Raw genomic sequence first — 7,609 nt, 5'->3', positions numbered from 1 at the left:
ACAATGGCCTAGGACAAAGTCTCTTGGGCCCACAGAACAGATGGTGATTTGTGACAAACTTGTCCAGGTGTGTGGACAGGCTTCAGGCTTTCTTCCTGTGATATGAGTTCAGTTAATGAACACTCTGGGATGGGACCAGAGATAATTGTTTCTTCTTTGGTGGGTCCGGACTTTAGGCAGATAAGGGAGCTTCAGTGAACAACTTTATCTTGTACTGTAGGGGAGACAGGACTGAGAGACAGGAGTGAGGCAGGGGGAGGTCAGAGAGATCTTGAGGCTTCTTCCTCAGCTCAGCATGTCAGAGCACCATATTTTGGGCGTATTGGTTTCTGAGCCCCAACACATTGCTATGGAGGCAGCTGACTTGCAGGTGCAGTAGAGGTAGTAAGAAGAGAAGCATTTGTACTGGAGGTGGTGGCAGGTATAGTGAAGTCAAGTCCTGGAATTTAATTCATGAAGATAGCAGCATTACTAGCAACAGCGTCTTCATTACTCTAGTTCTGTGGCATCATTTGGGGGCATTTTCCTGGAAACAGAACTTCTAGTCTCCCTATGATTTCTGTAAGTTACCTAATATCCCCTAATAAATCTCCTTACTGCTTAAATTAGCCGGAGGAGAGCTTGTTGTTTTCCACCAAAAACCCTGATGAATAGAGCAGCTGTTGAACCAAATTCTCTTGTCCAGAATTTTTAGGGGGTAGTGATGATAATAAAAATATTGTTTGTTTGGAGATGTGGACTTAAAATCAGTGTGAGAACTCATTAGGGTCCCCCAGATGTTGTGCGGCAATGGTTAACTACTGAAGGATGTTAAAAATCATATAGTTCAGTTATTTTCAGTGGCATATTTGAGGAAACTTAGTTTTCTTCTTCCTAAAAGGCTGAACTATACAGTCTGAAGGGTGCCTCCAAATTCAACCAAATAACGCATTCTTTTCTCCCGTCAGTGAAGGTTACAGAGCAGGAGTGTGAGTTAGTACCTTTATTTGATAGCTGTCTAGACCCTGAAAGCAAATTGGCTACAATCAGCAGAGGGAGCTAGAAGAATCAGGAAACTAGAAGGCTGAAATGAAATGAAGCAAGAGTTTCCAGGGGGAAAATTATCAAGCATAAGAGAAGGTCAGAAAGAGTTCAGTTAGGATTTTCTGAAGGAAAAAAAAAAAAAAAAGACTAGGAGAAAGTAAAGCGATCAGAAAATTGTTATAAGGGTAATAATAACATTAAAAATAGAGAAGAATTAAAGGATATGATTAACAGCTGTCACTACTTCAATTGACAAAGCTGGTTAATTGCCCATGTAATCCTAGTGTATAATTTCCCACCTAGTATACTTCACTCATGAGAATCATAAATGAATTACATATGTTGCTTTTGTTAGGCTGCTGGGGACGTGAATCCAAGGGATGGTTTTGACTTAGAAGGAATGACAATGGTAATACCTAGCCCTGTGTACACATACAAAAGAGTCTTTCCTGTTTACAGGTTGAAGGGCTTTTTGAGCTAAGACTGAAGATGGGTTTTATGATCTGTCTGTCTTCATTATGTGTATACGAAGCTGAGGCCCAGAGAGCTGAACTGACTTGCTCTATGACAGGCTTCCTGGGATGCTACATCGTGTGACATAAACATCAGGAATTCGTTATTAAACTCCTTGTTTTACAAGAATTAACCAATCATCACACAGAAGTTCCCAGGTCTAAAAAATCCTCCTCCTTGAGCACATGTTCAGATTCTCGTCCCCATTTTATTTACTCAATTGTCAACCACTCAGAGAAAGACAGTGGTACCATGCATTTTCTAATCAACGCTGGACAGAGGTAAAGCCTAAACAAATTGCTGGGATGTGCTTCTTTATCTCCTCCTTTTTCTTTTGTCCTCATTCCTTGATACTTGACAGATGTTAAATGCAAAGAACAGCAGGGTGAATGCAAAAGGCTTTTGCACTCTTAAAGCTTGGGTACACCTGGATACTTCCTCAAAGTATTCTAGTCCTGCAAACACTGGGTGAAGGAAAGCTTTTCTTCCCTTGCATTTCAAATGCATGGTTTTTGTCAATCTAAACTAGAAGACTTCTTCCCTTTACATGTTGTTAGATTTTTAAAGATTAAAAAAATTTTAGATGGGAAATGAATTTGTCAGGTTCAGGCATTTGGCTGAGTCTTTGAGCTAGTGAGAAAAGCCTGTCTAATGCTACTTTTTAGCAGTTCCTATATTGTTACAATCTATGGAACTAAAATTTCATTTCATTATATTCTAGGTTCTAGAAACTACCATGCTGTAATCCCATCACTGTCATTTGCCACCCATTTCTTTCTGTGGTTTATTTGAATTACTCTAGTGATTCTTGGAAAATCTTAGAGGAATAGGAAGAATTATTAAAAAATGAAAACCATTTTCCTTGGTTATTGCTCAAGCTGTTTTTCTGGCTTTGACTTTGACTTCAACTGTGGAAACGGAAGCTTATTTATTGGTGTAATAAATGATCCTTGTTACATTTCTGTGCTTTTCTATTTGGGTTCCTTTTATGAACTTTAAAAAAATTGAAATCTTTTTCTTTGGGTGCTATAGCAGCAGAAAGTTCTTAGAAGAACTTAAGATATAATTATTTACAAAAATACTTATGGAAATAAGTCTGCCATAAATGTGGGTAGAATAAAGGGGATGCTTGTTCTAATATGTTAGAATGATACTAGTATTAAGTGGGACAACCACCTTCAATGATCCCTCAAAGACACAACCAGCACAGGGAAGAGTAGGTTTGCTTGAGAATCTCTAAGCCTTGTTTATTTGATCTCTGTACTTGTACTAGCCATTTTCTAAAGTGAACCTTTTGATAATGCCACAGTGTTCTCCTTTTCTGAATGGTGAATCTATTTCAAGCCATCAGAGTCCCTTTGCTGCCTTTTTAAAGCCTTTCTAAGAATATTTATATACTGCACTGTGAGCTTTGTATCAGCATCAGATAGTCAATAACAATTGATCTTTATCCTCAAAGGCTTTGGCATTTGCAGTGTGTAGTGATTTCTCTTGGATCTCAGTGTCCATGATATATACGTTATCGCAATTTTGAAAAGGTGTGAATTGAGGTTGGAGACAGGGTAGTAGGTGGCAGCTGAACATTTGCTTCCTGGTGAGCCTAGACAGCTGTCCATCACCTTTACATCAATATAGTTTTAAAGTTTTGTTGTGCCCTGCTAATTTTTATATCACATTAGGGGTGTGTGTCTGTGTGTGCGTGTGTGTGTGTGTGTGTGTGTGTGTGTATGAAAATAGCCATTGAGTGAGAGGGTAAAACTGTAGTGATGTGAAGATCTGTCCAGGAAAGTTGGCTTATGATGAAAACATAATTTGGAAGAGAGCCAGGAGGTATCAAAAAGATTCTCAAAAGCTGGGGATTTTTGAATGTCTGGGAATATGTAAGTGTCAAAGGGCTAGTTTATATACATTTTGAAGAAATCCAGAAATTATACAAAATAAGAATAAAAAAGTGTTACATCCCTTGCAAAGTCCTCTGACTTACATTAAATACCTCTTAGCTTCATTCATGTTAAATCATTTACTTGCATTGATGGGCTTGTTAATTTGTTTTTGTTGACATAATAGATATTATAAAACTCAAGGTATTATGAATCATTTTCTTTGAAACATAAACTTCATAACACACCAGATTTATTTATAAAGAAATTTAGTTTGGATATACAAATAGGAGTAGCTGTAACTTTATTCAGAAGAATGAATTGGCTTCAAATATTTTCATAATTTTACACTCCACTTTTTATTTTATTTTAAGTTCTAGGATACATATGCAGGACGTTACACTCCATTTTTGAGAAATCTTTAGATTCATGCACACTAGCCAGTTTACAGTATGCATGACTTCACAGATTTGTTGGCTAAGCAGTTTAAGCACCCCGGAGGTGGAGACCTCTCTGAAAGCAGCTGCTCATCAGGTCTGGCAGCAAAAGAATTAGAAATGTCATGAGCCTTCCCTGGTCCTCTCTGGCCCAAAGAATGACTTCCAAGGCATCATGCTGGCCTGCCTTGATTCCAGGACAAGTGTGAATCAAAAACCTAAGAGGGAAGAGGGATTAAATGTTAACACTACAAAGTGCTGACTCAGTTGGCCTAGCAAAAAAAATCTATTATACCACAAATAATTTTCTCTACAACATAGATGTAGAAAATCCCTACTGTGAAATTCTATCCTTAGAACATGGACTTCACGGGATAACAGCTTATCAGGGGTCAGGGTTGTGGTCAGCTTAGTACCTTGGTGGTTTGATGTTAAATTAACTAGATATATGGGTCAACTAAAAGCTTACTGGCTCACAAACACATGTAGGGTATTTGCTATTGGGAAAAAGCAATAAATGAAAGGCAGAGGAAAATAATTTTTATAGATTTTTTTTAAGCAAAAGAAGCTTAAGCAAGCACCCTAGAAAATCCATGTTTTAAAAAATTTTTTTTAATCTGTGGTGTAAATTTAGGTTTAAAGTTCTCTTTGGCCATTTGTCTATGAAAAAGTTGAAAGTAATTCCATAATTTGTTGCTAAATTGAACAGTTAGACTCTGCCTTGTTATTGAGTTGAAAACCTTTGAAGTGTTGTTTTTCATGTGTGTCTCCTTAATTAGATCATAAGCTCTTTGGTATTATAGACTACACCTGACTATTCAAATCCTCATATTGTTTAATAAAGAGTTCTAATGAAATGTATACTTTAACAATTATATACTTTTCCTTAGAGTTCTTGCTAGGATATAAGGTTATAGTCACACTATTATGATGATGAAGTAAAAGGGCCAACACGAATGCATAGGAGAAAAGAATTTCAGAAAATACCAAAATACTAAATTGAGTATGTCAAGATGATAGAATTATGGGTGAATGTTTTCTTTCTGTATTTTTCAATTTTATTATAACTTTTGGAACTATCCAGTAGTAGAAAAACTAATCTATTAAAATTAAAATATACTTCTGCTCCTGGATATCATAGAAAGCCCATATCAGGCTGGGCGTGGTGGCTCACGCCTGTAATCCCAGCACTTTGGGAGGCTGAGGTGGGCGGATCACCTGAGGTCAGGAGTTCGAGACCAGCCTGGCCAACATGGTGAAACCCTGTCTCCACTAAAAACACAAAAATTAGCTGGGTGTCATGGCACGTGCCCGTAGTCCCAGCTACTCGGGAGGCTGAGGCAGGAGAATAACTTGAACTCGGGAGGTAGAGGTTGCAGTGAGCCAAGATGGTCCCACTGTGCTCCAGCCTGGGTGACAGTGAGATTCCATCTCGAAAAAACAAGCCTCTATCACATGAATGTTATCACCAAGAACACAGATATACATATATTATAACTATTTGAAGTCATCAGAAAGCAACCAAGGCAGCCAGGATTTGAAGAGTCAAGACAGAGAGGTGAAACACATTGAGGTGATCCTGAAATTCTCTGCCACTTTCCTCTCTACAATTGCTGCTGATTTGCAAGCAGGGATGACAGGCTGGGTAAGAAGTGGTATCTGAGTGTTTTCAGCTTTCTCGTAAAGCTAGGGAGACAAAACCCAACAAACAACCCCCCAAAAATACCACAAAGAAAACTGGAGCTCAGAACCAACCAAAGAGGAAGAGCCATGGTGAACACCTGAGTTGAGACTTTTGGAAGACTAGACCCCAGGAAAAAGAGCAAACCAGAAATAGACCAGCCCTCTCAAAGGCTGAAACCCAGTCTCAAAGCATCTGAGCTCCTAATTGGATCTGTCTTTGGTCTAACTGCCTTTGTGAAGAAAATTACTCTCTGGAGTAGGCTAGCATATCCTCTGTAATTTTTCATATACAAATATGGTAATTAGGAGATAACTGGGAGACTGCAAGACAGGACCGTGTGATTCAAAACTAAAGGAAAAACAGAAACAAATCCATATGTGATCCAGATGTCAGGGCTATTAGATACAAACTCTAAAACAACAGCAATTAATAAGCATAAGAACAGAGATAAGAGACAATTTGTATTAAAAAAAAAGAGTCACACAAAAAAAGTTAGACTAGAAGTTTCTAAGTTCCCTTCTGGTTCTTAAAAAGCATATATTGTTATGGATGTTTTGTTCTTATTTGCCTTTTTGTTTGTCTTCCTCATAGGGGCATGACGTGGTGGCCTCATGCCTCTGTAGTTCTCTACCGCCTCCTTTCTGATGAGCTCACTCATATCTGAAGGCTCACCTCACTTAGGAAAATTCTAGCTGTGTTGAAGAAGATATCCAAAACTCACTTCCTTTTTCCTCCCACCCCAGAAAAAGGAAGTGAGTTTTGGATATCTTCTTCAACACAGCTGGAATTACCTTTTGCCCCAGGTAATTTCCTATTCTGTGGGCTGAAGTTTGGCAAAGATATGTAAAACAAATTCTATTTTATAGCTTACTGACTTACTTTTTCATACTTGGGAATTCACTCTGCTCTTCAACAGATCAGACTCAGCTGTTAATTTTATTTCCAGTTCTGTTTCAGTCTCTGAATAATCTTGGACAGACATAACCAACCCATCAAGGCATGATTTCCCACTGTGTCCAGATGTAGATTTAGAATCTTTCTCCAGCATCACATTTAAGGCAGATATTACCAAATGATTGGGGTGGCCATGTAAGTTAAAATTTCTTTTTTATTCTTGAGGCAGATATCTCAGAAAGCTCTTTTGGCTCCAGACTTCTATGGTTGTATCCCATAGCTGGTTTTAGTTGTTGTCCAGTACATCTGTGGGTGGGTTAGGAACCTCAAGGATGAGTGGGCAGGAGGAAGCTGTGGTCTGAGTACCATTCTTGATGTATTTGTTTTAATCCAAAATTGTGTCTGTACCATTACATTTTTCTGCCCTGAATGGTACATCTGATAAGATGGACCTTGCTACAATATGTGTCACTTGTCAAGTTAGTTGAAAGCCCTGATGTGGACTTTTAAAATCAAGTGCCTTTTGTGGTATTGGACACAGCCAAATTCAATCTCTCTCTCCCTCAAAGTGGCACCTCGTCAATGACACCACTCACAGATTCGTCTCTGCTGTCTGCAGCCAGACACTGGTGCTCCCAACTGGTTTACACTGCATCCCTGGAGCAGATCATCTACTGCTGTGTTAGAAGTATGCCTACCTGGGCATCTATTGTCAGGAATGGTTTCAAAAGACTAGAGAATAGGAGTTAAAGGTTTTGATCCAACAGATAGACAAAAGCCTTTTTTCTTTTCCTGCTTGACTTCTTAAAAATTGTGTTAAAGTACACATAACATAAAAATGTACCAAATTAGCCATTTTAAGTGAACAGATCAATAGTGTTAAGTAATTTACATTATTATGCAACAGTTTTCCAAAACTCCATTCATCTTGCAAAATGAAAACCCTACACCCGTTAAATAACAACTCCCTATTCTCCTCTCTCTTCAGCCCCTAACAACCATGATTCTACTTTTCTGTCTCTGTGATTTTGACTACTCTAAGCTTCTTGTCTAAGTGGAATCATACAGTATTTGTCTTTTTGTGACTGACTTACTTAATGTCCTCAAGTTTCATCCATGTTGTGCCACGTGTCAGAATTTCCTTCCTTTTTAATGTGATGATGATTATTATTTTCTTT

The sequence above is a fragment of the Pongo pygmaeus genome, chromosome 11 (assembly GCF_028885625.2).
Source record: "Pongo pygmaeus isolate AG05252 chromosome 11, NHGRI_mPonPyg2-v2.0_pri, whole genome shotgun sequence".
NCBI lineage: Eukaryota > Metazoa > Chordata > Mammalia > Primates > Hominidae > Pongo > Pongo pygmaeus.
The sequence above is the reverse complement of the archived record's forward strand: the minus strand, read 5'-3'. Positions refer to the sequence as shown.